Here is a 17,774-nt window from a genome sequence, read left to right on the forward strand (position 1 = left end):
GACGTACAAACAAGCCCTTAGAGCAAAAGGCGAAACAGCACGACCCCGAAATGGGAAAGCAGCATCCATGTCAAGCATCCAAGACGCTGCCAGTCAAGCCCAATGTGGCTTAGGCAGGTCTGACTTCAACCTCGCTTTGTTCATATGCAATAAATTATTATTATGTCCTCGTTTATGGCTTCATGGACAAAGACATTCAGCTGGCTCCAGGCCAAGCCCACCATAGCATTCTATCCAAAGCAACAAGCCCAAACGTCAGCTCGCAAAAAGTATAAGAGTCGATGAGACACGATTCATGGGGCAGCAATGTTGACCAGGCGGAAGCAGAAACCAGGACCTTTAGACAATGCCGCAGCTTCATCTTCTCTTGAAACGCAATATCAAACAAAGAAATGGCTGCATGCATCACTCACCTTGCAGACATCTACGTAGCAGCTTCCGTTGCAGTCTTACCTCATTCCTGATCTAGACTGCAGAGACAGCAGATGCCGTTCAGCGAACACGCTGCCGCTCGAATCAAGCCAAGTTCTGCGGGATGCACCAGACAAAATATGCTCGTGAGCTTGTATCATTAACACAATCACATTTCATATGCCAGAATATCCTACCTTAAGATGACAAGTGCTGCTAAAATGTAAATGAAGACACAGCCTACTGTACGTAAATTTTCTGGATGTTGCACCATTTTGGCATACCTTACAATAATAATAATAATGCTTTATTTGAATCATGCCCCAGAACGACCACTAGGTCATGTGTGGTGGCACATAAAATGGTAGTACATGACTTAACACAATGTACCCCATTTGTAAAAAAGAAAAGACTAACATGCAATCAGGAATTGAAAAGATAAAAAATTAGCTCCCTTCTAAACACTGATATATCTGAAAAGATATTAACATGAGAGGACAGTTCATTACCACAAATCTGCATCCTTACCATCGGTGACAATTTCGATTGAATGGAGGGGTAAAATATACTAAATTCTCTAACAGCACTGTTACAAAAGCAAGAAAGAAAAACATCACTTATTTAAGCCACCAGCAGACATCCAGAAAAAACCACCTTGGGACCTCGCGATACTGCTCACACGGCAGTCTTTCTCGGCAAATTACCATGTGCAGTCTCCACATTAACAGTGCGCACGTTCCGACAGTGTACAAACAAAAAATAGGCAACGACAATAGCGAGAGGAAAATGGGAGCTCGTTCGTGGTGCCGTGCCTCGCATCTCCCCTGTAGACCAAACTGGCCATTTTAAACCGAAGCAGCGCCAACGGGCATGGCCTAAGAAGTATGAACGTAAGCACAGTATCTCTAACCCTGCCATGTCCACGATGTGTGAGCATCGACAGCTGCTGGAGGAAGCACGACAGGTTGAACCTTGCTTTCCCTCGGAGGGGTGGAAGGGAGATTTGTTTTTGAAGGCCTCGAAACTAAGCGCTCATCTAGCATGCTGCAAGGGCTTGATCGTGGACGGCGAGTATAGTTTAGATGACCGTCAAAGTTCTCTAAGGGGCCTGAGTACCCTTTAACAATTCCTGAGGGGTGTAAGAGACACATCATAGCTTTTTGAGAGACCTGTGAGGTCTGTCCCAATCCTTTTCGTGAAACTACAGCCCCTATCAAAAATTATTTTAACGGGTCTCTAGGTCAGATCATGCGACCATTCAGGATACATTCCGTCGGGGAAGCCACTCGGCCATTTTGCAACGGGTTGCGCGACAAGTTTTAGAAATATAGGAGACATTCCCCAGTCCCTTCCCGTAGTGGCGCGGCCCCAGCGAAGAGAAAACGGGCACGCACGAAACAACCCGTTGTGGAAAGGACGTTGCTCCTCTCCACTTCAGCTCTTAGTTTTCACCATTTCCCCCTTCACACGTTTTGCTGTTTGATTGTAGATAACCTGTTTTAGTCAGTCGAAATACAGTCTTTGTCAGAATCTGGTCACCCTGTTTTTTCTCAGTTTTTGGAGACCAAGTGTCGCGTTTTCCGGGTTCAGGGTCTAGTTGGAGGAGTCCCGGCACACTTATGACACAGAGCTCTGCTTTTGCTGATTGTTTAAGGGCTTGCTTCGGTATCAAGGAGGCAGCCGGGCATGCTGCCTATATTTCGTGTGCAGGCTTTTTTGCCCCTACGTGCCGAACCTTGGTTTTCCCACGACAGGCTGTTTGTTACTTCCAGGATTGCATACGTCTGCTCCTTAAAAACCGACGACCAGTTTGCGCTTTCCACTATTCCCTCGCTTCCTCCTCTCCCATGGTGAGGAGGAAATTCTGCCTTGCAGAATCTCGAGTCTGGTCGTCGGCCTTTAACCCCGAAACGCAGGGCCAAACGTAAAGATTCACAGAGGAAACCAGGTCCGGGAGACAGATGAGTCGATGGCCGTTAGGTCTCTCGCTAAGCCGGAGACAAGGTGCCTCTGGTTCTTGTAATCGTACCTCTCCCATGATGCTCACAGACCAGGCATGATACTCTGGAATGACTGGCATACTTTTCTTCTTGCTCGATCATCTCCGCTTACGTTTCTCAGCCCCAAAAACGTGCTTCGGTTGACATGCGCCGACAGTTTGGTTTTGCAGCGAAGAGCAGTTGGTTGGCGTCCTGCATTAGGCTATTTCCTACTTACACCAAAATTCATAGCATGCTAACCCAGGAGCCAAATAATTGTGGCCCGAGAGAGTCTGGCCCGAGCCAATGAGATTATTCTGTCTCCGTTAAAGCCCCAAGATCTGTACCATTCTTCCCACTAATGAATGTACTCTTATTCGACGTATCTTTTATTTTAAATGTAGAACCTGGGTATAACTGTAATATTTGTAACGCTGTCACTGGACCCATCAAGTGTTCATCTGGTAGTACGTAATCTGCCCACCCAAGTCTCCGATTACAAGCTACCAGCACTGGTTCAGGGATGAAAATGTTTGATGGCTCAAATTTCTTTGTGTAGCAGGAAAAAATGGTGCTTCTAGATAACTTTAAACGACCAATCTCAGTGGCCAATGGTCAGAGCAGCACAACTGACATTGCTAGGTCAGATATACTTACGAAACAAAAGATCTGGTGGCTGTTCCTTGTAGCCTCTACCCAAGATTGAGGTAAACAACAATGGGCGATGCAGGTTTGCAAGACATTATTTACATGGTTGAGCAAGCCAATTAAATTACCGACATAACATTTTTTCCTGCCAGTTTGACTTTCAATCAGCAGGTTCTCTCGAAAGTCATAAAACCATACCAGTAGCCCCATTTTAGTACAAGTGCACTTTCAGACAACTCCTGGAAATGTTATGCGAGAACATTCATGGCAAATACGGTTCCATTTTTGTCTGCAGGTGACAGATGCTACCTCTGGAGCCCTGGCTACTCACCCCTATTTCTGGCAACCCCAGCAAGAGGCAGCGCTCAACAACAGCGTGTTGAGCGGTGCGTCTTGTCGAGTCTGGCCTCGGCCAACACCGCTCAACACGCTGTTGTTGAGCAATGCATTGGTAAACTGAAAAACCAGTTCCGGTGCCTGCAGAAGTACCACGCTCTGCACTACGACCCAGAAAGAGCACGTAATTTAGCAACAGGATGTGCTATTCTGCACAATGTTTGCTTACACAGCTCCGTTCCGGAGTCTGCCCCAGACCCCTTTGTGTAGGAAGAGTCTGACTGCGGGTACAATGATGACAGTAGCGACACCAACAGCGACACTGGCACTAGGAGCCTCAAAGAAAGAACACTAGCAATGCAGCGTCGGAAAGTCAGGAAGGTGGACGCCCTCTCTCATCGAGCTTGTCATGCTCTGCGGTGTTGGCATGCTTGCCGTAATCATTCAGCTCACTGGAGTCGCGCTGTGCAAGCTTAATCATATCTCATCAAAGACTGGGAAGCACAGAAGGTGTACAGTTCTACATCCATGTAATGTGGGTGGCTGCACAAATTTTAGCTCTGATGTGGGAAAGTCAAATTTGGGGGTTTTACGTGCCAAACCTATGACGGGCATCTGGCACCTATGACGGGCATCTGGCACGCCCCAGCGGAGGACTGAGGATTAATTTGGACCACCTGCGGAGCTCGGTTACACAGTGCCTTCTCTGCAATAAGCCTCCGTCATATTGCGGGCACCTCGGTCGGGATTCGAACCCGCCACCTGAGGACCAGTAGGCCGGTGCTCTCGCCTCAGAGCCACCGAGGCGGCTTCTGATGTGGGAAATCACTTATTGGGTTGGGGTGAAGGCATGTTTTTGCATCCACATACATCATGTGCACGCAGAACTTCACACATTCTATGCTCACCAGTTCGTTGCAATGACATGCTTTTAAATCGTAATGCAGATATTTTTTTCTTCCTTTTTTACTTTTTTTGTTTCTCTTTATAAGCCTAAGCAGTCAATGTAGTCCACTTGTTTGCTCTCGTAAATGTCTCTGTCAGGGTTTCTTTTGGTACACATTTTCATAAAATTTGGCTGATAAAACACAGTGTTCAAAGAGGTTTTGGCAGAGCTTTGGTGGGCCGATACAAATTTTTTTTTTTTTTGAGTGGGTGCATTTTTTTAGTTGTGTAAGAAAGTGTAAGAAAGTGCATGGTGGTGTACTTCTGGCATGTGTATCGAGATAGAACCGTAAATACATTGCCCTACAATTTTCTTCACCAGTGCAGGTGTGGCTAAAAAGATGCACCTAGAGTCGGTGACAGGTCAAGAACGAAGTGGAAGCTCCTCCCACCCTTTTCCACTTCAGCCGAGCAAACGTTAAAGGGCAACTCCGGTCCATACTTTCGGTTTTGGGATTATGACTGTTTTTAGTCCAGTCAGCGTCCCTGAACTGCAAGGTGCAATTTTTTTCTCGTTATTGTGCGTAGTTCTACAGATATGGACCCCTCAAAGTTTTGTTTGGGGCGCGGCCAACAAACCCGAAACTAGCCGCTCGAGGCTCCGGCAACGCTCGAAATCAACCGCTATGTGAACGTGACGTCAGGATCGTTCTCGTTCAACGAGCACGCACGCCGAGCGGCACCTACCTCTGTTGCGCTAGCCGTCTAAAGATAGGAGGTAAGCTGATTTTGTTTTAATTCTGTATACGTGGTAGTTATCCAGCATATGTAGCAAGGGCTAGTGCATATACCCAAAAGCTAGCGACTGGAAAACCCGTGAACTCGTACGATTCCGTACTCGGCGGCCGCCGCCATGCGTGCGCTATGCCGTACTCGTCGCTTGTATACCCAAAAGCTAGCGACTGGAAAACAAGTGAACTCGTTCGGTGCCGTACTCTGCGGCTGTCGCCGTGTGTGTGGTCTTCCGTACTCGTCGCTAGACCTAAATTGTCATCGGGGCTCTGTGGATGGAGCGGCGTTGCTCTACGCTGTGCTGCCAGTGACGTACAGTACTGGGGGCCCTCTCACTTTCGCGCTGCGGGTCAGTCCCAGACACGAAGCTTTGAGGCTCTACGGCGCGAGCTGCGGCGTCCGAACACACGAGTGCTGGGCTGTACACCTCTGTTTTTTCGTTCTTTTTTCCTCGGGCGCATAAAAGCCGAAGTCCAAAGTCCACTCATCGAACAGCGTTCACCCACACTTTCTTCAATTTCCGGTCCGTTCGAAACTTGTGAAGAAGCACCCCCAGGTTGCACAGCGGGTTGTTTGAGCAGCCCACAGCGCTACAAGTTGCGCTCGGCATCTTTCGAGGAACAGCTGGGCAGTCTTGGGCGCACCGAGTTGCTCGCTAAAACGAGTCTTGAAGTCCTCACAAGCAAATAAACAAAAATCTATACCGAAGCTACACGGGCTACAGATAAAAGCAACGGCTAAACACGCCAATCGCAAGCCGAAGTAGCTGTGGTAGTGGCTCAAAGAAGCGCACTACGCGCAACTCCTGGACCAGAGGAAAAAAAGAGAAGGATACTGACGTCACGGCCCAATGTTGCTTTGGCGATCGACAAACCGCTTGCCGCCCGCTAAGGAGCAGCGGCTTGCGGCGGGTCGCATTTTTATTATCGGCATTAGTTGAGAATGCGGCGTCCCACGGACGTAATATTTTGGCTGGGGTCGTAATTTGCAGAGCAGTCGCTTTCTTGTATGGGATCGCCATTGTCGCGGCTTGGTTTGATGGCAGAGTTATTGCTTTTTGGTGACACCATGTTCCAAAACTTCCTTGGGTTACCATTCAAAATAAACAGCGAGTCATAAAAACAAAACTTAGCCAATTTCAACTTTTTATTGTAGTTTTTAAGGGCAAAGTTATAAGCACCCAAAGCTTGAGGTGTTAACACGTTTAGCCTTTGCAAATAGCCTTTTCTTGTTATGCAAAAAGAGCAGCATTTTGGTGAACCATGGGTTATTTGAATCAGTGCATACTCAGGCTGTCGGAACAAACATATTTATAAGACTGTTCATTTTAGCTTTAAATAACGCCGGTTTCCTCTACTGATGGAAGAGGACAATTTAAATGTAATGGTCAAAAAAGATTGTCAACCCATGATCTATTCATCTATAATCAGCCTCATTATAATCGCGAATGATCTTGGAAATAGAATGTTTGACGAGAACGGAGTGGCAAGTCGACATGTTGTAACCTATAATCACGGAGCCCGTCGCAGTATTGAATGGACTTGACAAGGTCCGGTGACGTAGTTAGTGCAGGGGTGGAACTCACGAAATGTCCTTGGGAACAGCCACGGGAGCAACTGAAACAGCTGTTTAGGAGCAGGTTGGGAGCAGCTAAAACTATGTTCTGGAGCAGGCTAGGACCAGCTCAGATCAGTTTTCATTGCACTTCAGCTTGTGTCTTAGACACGCACGGGAGCAATTTCAATAGCGCTTAGCAGCACAGATGAACATGAGTGGTTAGGGACCTAGGTAGATGGGATAACAGTGTAAAAGGTGTGAAAACTTGAAACTTTGTGAGCCTCTATACTTTCCAGACTCGTACGTAACGTGTTACAAGATTACTTGTAATTGATTATTTTTACTGCAATTTTGTGACGCTTCGATTACTTCCTTTAAGGGGTAATGATCTTTTTAGTTGAACTAATTTTTTGCTGTAATCGATTACAAAATTACCCCCCATTACAATCTTCCTCATTTCTTTTTTTTTTTTTTTTTGGGGGGGGGGGGAGGGAGTTGGAGTTATTCAGCTCCGGGCAACGGGCTTTTTTTTTTTCGAAATTATTAAGCACGAGGCTGTGAGGATTAGTAGGCCACTTTACTATGCTTCTTTTTCGTGGGTACATTTTTATTTCTACACCGGAGACTACTTATGGGTATGAAAAATGACTTTATCTAGCCTCTTGTGAGGGATTAGGTGTGTGCCATCACTCACTCAGCTTTAAGCGCGAAACACACGTACAACCAAACCGTCCGATCCGACGTGCGGACTGCCGGAATGACCTTGGGGGGCGAGGGGGTTCCGCAGCATCGGAGAGCGTTGAAAACCCTTGCCTCCGACCGTCGTATTGCGCGGTCAGACGTCGGATCGGACGGTTTGGTTGTACGTGTGTTTCGCGCTTTAAGCAAAAACAGTCGAGGCTTTCTTTTTTTTTTCTTTAACAACTGAGCGCGAGATTCCACGGATTATGCTATCATAAAAAAAGTTTGAATGAAAAGTAACGTGGGAAGTAATTGCTTACTTTAGAGTAATTTTTCGATTACTTCTTTGAGGCTGTAATTGTAATTGTAGTCGGGTACTTTATACAGCAAAGTGATTGTAACTGTCATCGGTTACTTTTTCAGTGACGGGTACAAGTCTGATTATTTTCTTAGTGGCTTTCAGCTGCTCAAAATGCAAACCAGCTCTGCTTATCACACAACCCACACGTGCTCGACATAGTACTTATATGTGCGAACCACGTGACGTGCGTAAGCAACGGACGCGGAGTTGCGCGGAGGAACAGGGCACCAAATTTCGAGTTTATCCTATTGTGCAACTGAATATCGAAGCAGCAGACTACGATTAACGAAGTTATCGTATTCGAAGTGACAAGCAGGTGCAAGGTTAAAGTACACCAAACAGATCTACCGATCGCGTGAAAGCTGCTGGCCGGCAAGGTTTCGGATCGGATCACGTTTCAGTTCTATCAAATCACGATTTATCTTGCGGGAACGCGGTTCCAACTTCTAACGATAAAGTACTAAAAGTTTGAGGACACATGCGAAGTAAAAAAACATTTTTTTTGTAAACAGACCAGATGGAAAAAGAATGTTATAAAATAAAATTAGAACGAAGAAAAAAAATTTTAGAGCTATATTGACGGCACAAAATGATTTTGTAGTTGCGCCCGTGGGAGCCGCCGCAAGTCATGTGATAGACCTGTGCGCCGTCTCAAAGTCGACTCACAGTCACGCCGCCGCTGCACGCTGAGCGTGGTGCGCCGCCGTCAACTCATTTCTCCACACCGCCACCGCCGCGCAAGTTTGTCTACCCCGCAGCGCTGCCGCCGTCATCTGACCGGCACACAGGTCTATAACGTCTGCTTCCGCTTTTTCAGGAGCTTTCTTTGGGTTCGAAAAGTTACCGATTAATCTTTGTGTTTTGTTGCACTTGAAATAAAGATGAATAACTAACTTTTAGAGACCATAGGAAGCTTCCGATAGAGCGGAAGCACCACGTGACAAATAGCGACCAGTCACGTGACAACTAGCAGCCACTTTTCCGCAGCGCCCGCCGGCGCCAACTACAAATTCGTATAGCGCCGTGAATATAGCTCTTAAAATTTTTATTTTCCTTGTGAATTCGTTTTATGACTTCCTTTTCCCAGCCAGGCTGTTTAAAAAAACTTTATTAGTCCTTTGCACGTGTCCTTTAAGAAGTGCTCGAGCTTCCTTAGGCTTCCTTGCTGGAAATCCTTTGTATTCCTGTTACTAACAAGTGCACCAAGTGAGACACTTCGGCCATTATTGAACACTTTGAATAAACAAATATGAATAGTTGGAAGATGTTACAAAGCAGTCTACATTGATAAAAATTCCTTCTTTCTGCATGTCAAGTTCACTTGTGGCGTAATCTAAGATTACTACGACATACCAGTTAAGGAAAGTTGGTCTTCAAATGCGGACACCACACGCGAGCCACAGCGAGCTACAATGGGGAGCAGTGCCACGCTTGAGAAGCCCATCGAGGCACAGATGTTGTTTGGTCTAGTCACAGTTTACAAAATGGCCGCTGCAGCAAGAACAGCGGGACTGCGACTGCTCGCTTTTAACAATTCTGCAAAGCGGACACCTATGGCAGTTTTTCAACTGAGATGTTCAAGTAACGGTGGTGTAACCCGTGCCAAAAATGAAATGGAGCATAGAGACCCACTTTATTCGGCTGGCGGATGGAGATTCTGCACACCGACGAGCTGAAGCACTAGCGAAGTCAGTGCGGACGACTGGTGCGCACTTGCTGCTGCTTGTCCCTCTACAGCCTGCAGGAAAAGGGGAGCGCATTATGCACAAAATGCAAACTGTTACGCAACACATTAGTAAAGTTAAAAGCACGCCAGAGGTTTTCAGACGCGTTGCAAGCAATACAATAGGAAACTTTTGCCAAACAACTTTTCACCTTGGTAAGCTCTGTGCAGTCATGTTGCAGAGCAGTTTTCACCATTCACCTTATTAGATTACTCGTAGACAACGAGTTACTGGCATTTTAGGTGCTCCTAAAGCACAGAAGAAAAGAGAATGGCTGTGTTAACGAAAGAAGTCGAGAAGTCTGATCAAAGGCGTATGTGGGGCGAGTAAATCCACCCTTACTCTGTTCTCTTTCCCCTTTGGAGCTGCCTTGGTGGCGTTCTTGCCTGCGCTTGCGAATGATGCATTTTAGTTACACTGACGGCAGAGTTGCCGCGTGACAAGTCCTTCAGTAACGAGGCCAGTTTCCTATAATTACACGAACACACGCTGGTGGCGGAATATTATTTATTTGTTTCTTTAGTTACTTAGAATTACCCTCAAGGCCCCGAAGGGCATTACAGAGGGGAGTGCATGGTTAGTACAGTTCTGATTTTAGCGTTATCGGTGATGGTGACAATATCATCTGGAAGGCCATTCCAGTCTACAATAGCTTCTGGTAGAAGGGAATGTTGAAATGGTCTTGGGAAGGGTAATCTTGCACGAATGATCGAGTCTTGCAGAGATATAGCTGGGCTGGCTGAGGAGAGACTGTCGTAATGGTTCCGAATAGTACATTTTATGGAAAGGCAAAGACGGGAAATTCTGCGACGAACGGAAAGATCAGGAAGAGCTAATTGACATTTCATTGCAGTGACACAAGAAAAGCGAGACTAATTAGAAAAAATAAATCGAGCAGCACGATTCTGGACAGATTCGATTTGCGTTAGTTAAAAAAAGACTGATGTGGGTGCCAGATAGCTGAAGCATACTCTAGTTTAGGGCGAACAAGCATGGCGTAAAGGAGACGTTTAAGGATAGAAAAGGCAGAGTTGAAATTGCGACAAACAAAACCGAGTGAGCGGTTTGAGGATGATATTGTCTCGTCGACATGAACATTCCTGGATATATTAGTGGTTAAACGAACGCCTAGATATTTTTACTGTGTAGCAGTCAGAATGGTAGTGCCATTGAATGTTAACGAGTTTAAGGGCTGGAAGCAAGAATGTGTAAAGCAAAGGTGTGTGCATTTGCTAATGTTGAGACACATCTGCCATGTGTGACACACTGCTTCAAGAGCTTTTTTATATAACTTGCGATTCAAATAAAATGAAATTTACATGGCTTATTTGGCATTACAATCGGACTACAAATATGTACTTTGTTTTGAGGTAACCTAATTAGATTTATTACTATTAAAAATTTAATTTGCAATGATTATGGAAAGGATTAACGCAAATTAAAATACTGAGCTCAGAAAATAAACATAGATCAGTGAACTGAGAGGTATGTGCAATCCAATAAGGTATAAATGAAAGCTCTAGGATGATTTATAAATTACTTATGACACTTTTGAACCTTCCAGTTTCAAAATCATTTTTTGCCGGATGCCTAAAAGGCACCCACAAAAAGCCTGACAGCCTATTTAATATATTTGTAGCCCTCATTCAATATGTCGAAAATCCTTCAGGACAAGATGATAAGTGCTTGCCAAACTTCAAAAAACACATTTTTAAAAATGTGTTTTCTTAGTAAAATTTTGCTTCAAAGAGCAGTGTCTCCCCTTAAATGCCGTTCTGGAGTGCAACATGGTCATATGGGTTTTTTATTAGTCTATAAACAGCACAGGTCATCAGTGAAAAGATGAACAGAGGATGAGATGTGAAGAGGGAGATCATTAATGTAGATTAAAAAGAGCAAAGGCCCAAGCACAATTTCCTGTGGAACACCGGAAGAAACGGGAGAGAAAGAGGAGGATGTGCTGTTAGTGAAAACGAATTGAGAGCGATGAATAAGGAATGATTCAATCCACTTAGGAACATGAGGATCTAGTTTTAGGAAAGAAAGTTTAAGAAGAATGCGATTGTCCGGGACTTTAGCAAAAACTTTGGCGAAATTAAGCAAAACAGCGTCAGTAGGAAAGCCGGTGTCAAGATTTTTAAACAAATCGTTAGTTATAATAAGTAGTTGGGTCCCAATAGAAAGGCGTTTCCAGAGGCCATGCTGCACATTGGTGAAGAAACTGCAGGAATCCAGGAAGTTAATCAGGTGCCTGTAAATGACATGCTCGAGGATCTTGTAGAGGCAGGTGAGTGATATTGGCCTACTTACTAATTTTCCGGTCAGAGGGCAACACCCCTGTGTCCACGGACTGCTCAAATATCTTTGAGGTAAAGACCGGATGAAAATTTAGTGTTAGTGAGAGCCTTCGTAATGATTTCCTCTATGCCACATGATGGAGATATTTTGAGGGTTTCTATACCGCTGAAAACACCCTGAATGTTTATAACAATTGAATCCATTGGAAAATCATTCTCTATAACAGGAGAAATTCCAGTAATGGGTGTAGAAATAGTGAAAGCATCAGAAAACGCACTATTTAAATATTCACACATTCACTATTCAATATGTTATTACAAGAGCTATTCACTAGATTAATTTCAGAGTACAAATCTCCAAAATTTGCGAGGGTTGTTTATTAACATATTAGGTAGAGTTTGCAGAAAGAATGTCTGCTTAGAGTTATCAGAAAGAATGTGTGCTAACACCCCTTTAACATAGTTTTTTATTCGGAAGAGCAAGTGGCAAGCTTAGGCCAAGTATTTCCTTTTTTAGCGCTCCTGAAACATATTTTCTTTTTATGAGATAAACGATGAAGTGGATTATTGAACCACGGTTTAGACGTAGTAGTTCGGATTGTCGAGCACAGTATGGTAATTTTCAATAAGTTGAAAAAATTTTGTCTCAAGGCTTGCCAATTTTCATTAGCATTATGGCACTGGAAGGTTTCATTGAAATAAACAAAATAAAGCCTTCGCTGTTGGACACTTCAAATACACATACAAATCATATCTGGTTTCAGTTTGAGTCTAAGAACACTGCCTTCTAACTTAACTGGCTAAAGTAGGGTTGACCAAAATCAGCCTAACAACAATAATTGGGAGTGCACTACACTACAGTTCTCTTAACACCTACGCTTGCAAGTCGACGGAGTGCATCGACTGCCTCTCTCTGCACGAGCAGCATTTCCTGCTGAACTGCCAGCTGCTGCTGCTGGGTGGCCAGCAGACCCTGCTGTGTGGCCAGCAGTTCTCGCTGGACAGCCAGCTGGTCCTGCCGAATGGACAGCAGATCCCGTGCCGTATCAACTCCAGACCGTTCGTACCATTCGGTGGTAGGGGGCATGCCACTTGCGCAGGACGTTCCTCCTCTCCTCCCTTTGCCATGTCGCCTTCAGCCACAGACCCCTGCATAATATAATTCAACTATGTAACACGCCACAACGCTATACCGCCCTTCTAGTTATACCTGTGTCTAATAGTGTGCACCCTAAACTCAATATTATTTTTTTTTTCGAATGTCACGGATTTATTGTCTCCGAGTGGGTCTAGAAATGTGCTGCAGCCCCGATATCCAAGCTTTCGTGGAATACACCACGAGGCAATACATTCGCACCACATTGTTTTGTACATTAGTGTTCAATAAGGTAAAAAGCAACATGGTGTCTGCTCATGATCCAAGAGATTCACGGTACTTATCGAAGCTGCTGCTGCAGCCGTGAAGTCCCACAGCGGCGCGTCCACTGTCGGGGGCGCACGCCCGCCCCCTCGAGAGAAATCCGTCCCCACAAAAAATAATAATTTTTCTTGCTCCGCGTTTAGGGACGGCCCATCACTCGCGCCTCCACCGGCATACCTGCCAACCTGTGGACATTAAAATTCGTAAAACTCACGCAATTGCGGGGGGGGGGGGGGGGGGGGGGGGGCTGTTTCGCAAGGTGGCAAGGCTTAATGTCAGCCTTGTCACCGTGCAAAACGCTTACGTTACACGTGCACGTGCTACAGAATCCAAACTTCTCTCCTTTTTGGACCGCACAAAGCACTGGAATTCCGACGTGTAGGACTTCAAGAACACCTGAAAGTACCTCTTTTTAGGTTTGGAATTTGCCATTGCACCGGGAAGCCACCGCAACCAGAGGAATGCTATGATTACACGTGTAACAAACACAGACGCTGCACTTCTCGCCTCGAAACTGGCCGAAACAGAGGCCCAACCACGTCTGAACACGCCAAACCAACATGCGCCGCCAAACACACAAACAAAGGCTTTGGGCTTTGGATTGATTTTGGATATGTGGCCCCCGGATAGACGGATAGTAAAAACCACAACGCTGCCGTGGACGGCACCTGTCGCCCTCTTGTGGCAGTGTGAGGTACCGCCAGCAACGGTTTTACGAAAAAAATGTTAAAAAAAATAGAAATGAAAAAAGTATCTTTTTTTCGTAAAATTTGAAGCAAGATTCGTAAAATCGTAGAATTAGTCCCAATTCATACATTTTACAAAAAATTCGGAAGAGTTGGCAGGTTTGCACCGGTCTTCTGTTAGGGACACGAGACTCTCAGGTCGCAAGCCCACGTCTGGCATGCACGTGAGTTCCAGAAAGTTATTCTTTATGGCCGAAGGGCATTTAACTCTCAAACTATTACGCCCCATAGTGTATCTCGCTCCTCCTTGGTAACAAAGCTCTCTGTAGCAGTCCCCGAGAAAACTCGACTTTCACCGAGAAAGTCCAGGAGAAGCGCAAACTGTCGTGCCGAGACGTAGCGACCTAGCTTGCGCTTCTTAGCGTTGTCGGCCACAACTGTCTTCGCAACGTAAAGGGTTGTAGTTAACGTTGATTGTATTGCCGCGCGCAGGGTCACGGACTTCTAGTACTTTCTCGTTTATTCTTGCTCCGGACCTAACTTCTGTCGTTTATCCCTGCTTATGTTGTTCTAGAAAGTGCGTGTACATTCTCGCCGCGAGCGCGCTACGCTCGAACCTTCTCCGCCGAATCTTCGAGATAGTGACTCACTCTAGATAAGACGCCGCTCGAGACCTTGTCGAGTCAGTCTCGCCTCTGCGCTCGATCCTGCGGTTTCGCCGATATCGACGCCCGCGACGCTCTGCTGTTTTCTTTTGTACCCTTTTATTTTTGGCACAAGTTCGCCACATTAAACGTTTATTTCTTCTTGTTCATTTTCTGTTTTCTTTTGGTCACCACCCGTGACATTTTGGTGGAGGTGCTGGGTAGCAAGGGTCCTGATTCCGGGGGTAGGCCAAGGTTCCGGCGACATAGTCGGATCTCGGTCTGGTCTTCGTTGGGTTCTTGGGGGCTTGTGTTCGGACTTGCACTGCGAGAACTCGGGGGGGGGAGCGCTGCACGGGCATGCGGTTGCCCCGCACCTCCACCAAAATGTCACGGGTGGTGACCAAAAGAAAACAGAAAATGAACAAGAAGAACGCATGGTCGGAAGGTAACGACCATGCTGGACGCCATGCTGCCCCATGAGCCATCTGACAACGAGAGCGACGACGCCCAGGCGGTTGCTCAACGCGCCGAAGAAGTCCGCCAGCTCGCCCGACTCATGATTCAAGACCAGCAACGCGTCGACGCCGGCCGCTACAACCTTCGTCGTAGGGACGTTCACTTCCAGCCCGGAGATAATGCCGCGCGCAGGGTCACGGACTTCTAGTACTTTCTCGTTTATTCTTGCTCCGGACCTAACTTTTGTCGTTTATCCCTGCTTATGTTGTTCTAGAAAGTGCGTGTACATAATGCCGCGCGCAGGGTCACGGACTTCTAGTACTTTCTCGTTTATTCTTGCTCCGGACCTAACTTCTGTCGTTTATCCCTGCTTATGTTGTTCTAGAAAGTGCGTGTACATTCTCGCCGCGAGCGCGCTACGCTCCAACCTTCTCCGCCGAATCTTCGAGATAGTGACTCACTCTAGATAAGACGCCGCTCGCGACCTTGTCGAGTCAGTCTCGCCTCTGCGCTCGATCCTGCGGTTTCGCCGATATCGACGCCCGCGACGCTCTGCTGTTTTCTTTTGTACCCTTTTAATGTGGCGAACTTGTGCCAAAAATAAAAGGGTACAAAAGAAAACAGCAGAGCGTCGCGGGCGTCGATATCGGCGAAACCGCAGGATCGAGCACAGAGGCGAGACTGACTCGACAAGGTCGCGAGCGGCGTCTTATCTAGAGTGAGTCACTATCTCGAAGATTCGGCGGAGAAGGTTCGAGCGTAGCGCGCTCGCGGCGAGAATGTACACGCACTTTCTAGAACAACATAAGCAGGGATAAATGACAGAAGTTAGGTCCGGAGCAAGAATAAACGAGAAAGTACTAGAAGTCCGTGACCCTGCGCGCGGCATTATCCCCCCCTTTAAAAGCGCATCGTCCCGATGCAGCACAAAACAAAAAAACAAAAAAAAAAACAAAAAAACACAAATCCTTAACAAAACGGTAGCAAAATCGCGAGCCACAGTTCACAGTTCTCAGTTCACTCGTCGACAAGAGTAGAAAGTTCTATCGTTCGTAATACGGCTTCAGCCGGACGACGTGCACCACCTCGGAACGCGCCCATCTGCAAGACGTCAGCCGCGACCCGAGGTGGTGCACGTCGTCCGGCTGAAGCCGTATTACGAACGATAGAACTTTCTACTCTTGTCAACGAGTGAACTGAGAACTGTGAACTGTGGCTCGCGATTTTGCTACCGTTTTGTTGAGGATTTGTTTTTTTTTGTTTTTTTTTGTTTTTTTGTTTTGTGCTGCATCGGGACGATGCGCTTTTAAAGGGGGGGGGATAATGCCGCGCGCAGGGTCACGGACTTCTAGTACTTTCTCGTTTATTCTTGCTCCGGACCTAACTTCTGTCGTTTATCCCTGCTTATGTTGTTCTAGAAAGTGCGTGTACATTCTCGCCGCGAGCGCGCTACGCTCGAACCTTCTCCGCCGAATCTTTGAGATAGTGACTCACTCTAGATAAGACGCCGCTCGCGACCTTGTCGAGTCAGTCTCGCCTCTGCGCTCGATCCTGCGGTTTCGCCGATATCGACGCCCGCGACGCTCTGCTGTTTTCTTTTGTACCCTTTTATTTTTGGCACAAGTTCGCCACATTAAACGTTTATTTCTTCTTGTTCATTTTCTGTTTTCTTTTGGTCACCACCCGTGACAGTATTCATTATTTCAGTACATTAGGTACTAATTCATGCAACCAGATTTCAGGAATATATTTTTTTAATTTTGTCTCATGCTATTCATTTTGCCAACTTAAAAATAATATTTTTACTGTTATACTCACCGCGGTGTTTTGAGATTCTTAGTGGGGACACTTTAAGGGAAAAATCCCGATAGAGTTTCAACTCAGTCGTGCGTGTTGACCGACGTCACAATGGAGTTTGTTCGCCGGTGGAGTTTGCCAAAGATGGAGATGAAGCTGCTCCCATTGGCAATCCCACGAAGGAGATTCACCACTGCTTTTTTCAGCATAGACAGACGGGCGATGAGGTCAGAGGGGATGCACCTACCGAAGAAGCTGCATCACAGAGGCTAGCCTCACCACGTCATGTCATGGCCCTGCTCTTTTCAGCATGTTATTTATTATATTGCGCCAGAAAGCCAGCGACATCAGTACCTGGGCTAGTTGGTGCCACTGATCTCTGTTGTAGTAAGCTGGATCACGGATCGAGGCTCGTCTTAATAGGGAGGAGTGGTGCCACCAGCGCCCATCACTTGACATTGGCTAATGCATAAAACTCTATGGGAAAGACAAAGAAAAGTGACGTTCCCCCGCTCGTAAACTGTTGTAGTCACTGAATCTTTTGGCTGCTGTCGGGAAGCCTGTCAAATAGCTAGTGCACAAACATTAAATCTGACAACCCTCGCGGTTGTTATATAGAAATGTTTTGTTGTCGAGAGTGACTCTACTGGGCAAAAAATGTAGAGCAGCTCACTGAGAAGAGAGTTACCTAGAGGTACCTCGGAGTCGGTGGCGGTTTCAATGAGTCGGGTTTAGCAGGTGACAAGCTTGAAGGCTCTGCTATGATTTCGCTCACTCCCGGAAAGACGCTGCCAATATGGAACTTTGTTGACGTTCAGCAACTTCTGGGCTCCCCCACGACGGCATTATTGACAGCAAGTTTATTTGTTCACTCCACCACGAGAGCAAGCTTGCCAGATCAGCCATGGGTGCTATAGCACAATATTTTAATGGGCATTCGAATGCTTGAGAAATCGCAATTCAACCTCCAAACACACAATAAAATAATTGCAGCACATCGTAAAATACATGCCTTCGAACACTGTGTAGAAGCTTTAATTTCCTTCTTTTGTGTGTTTCTCCCATAGACTTGCGTGTACACACGACTTGCATTGACG

General features: G+C 46.2%; 1 long non-coding RNA gene across 2 annotated transcripts; it reads right to left on the reverse strand.

The window, feature by feature from the left end:
• Positions 1 to 9,328: 9,328 nt before the first annotated feature.
• Positions 9,329 to 13,552, reverse strand: LOC121834141. 2 transcript variants are annotated; one of them, XR_006077076.1, is made up of 3 exons: positions 13,498 to 13,552; positions 12,549 to 12,820; positions 9,329 to 9,388 (listed from the first exon to the last, which is right to left on the reverse strand). It is a non-coding gene; the product is annotated as an uncharacterized LOC121834141 (long non-coding RNA). The 2 variants fall into 2 exon arrangements; XR_006077077.1 differs by lacking the exon at positions 9,329 to 9,388 and adding an exon at positions 11,691 to 11,736.
• Between the last annotated feature and the right edge of the window lie 4,222 nt (positions 13,553 to 17,774).

This window comes from Ixodes scapularis, unplaced genomic scaffold, assembly GCF_016920785.2.
Source record: "Ixodes scapularis isolate PalLabHiFi unplaced genomic scaffold, ASM1692078v2 ptg000597l_1___fragment_1__unscaffolded, whole genome shotgun sequence".
NCBI lineage: Eukaryota > Metazoa > Arthropoda > Arachnida > Ixodida > Ixodidae > Ixodes > Ixodes scapularis.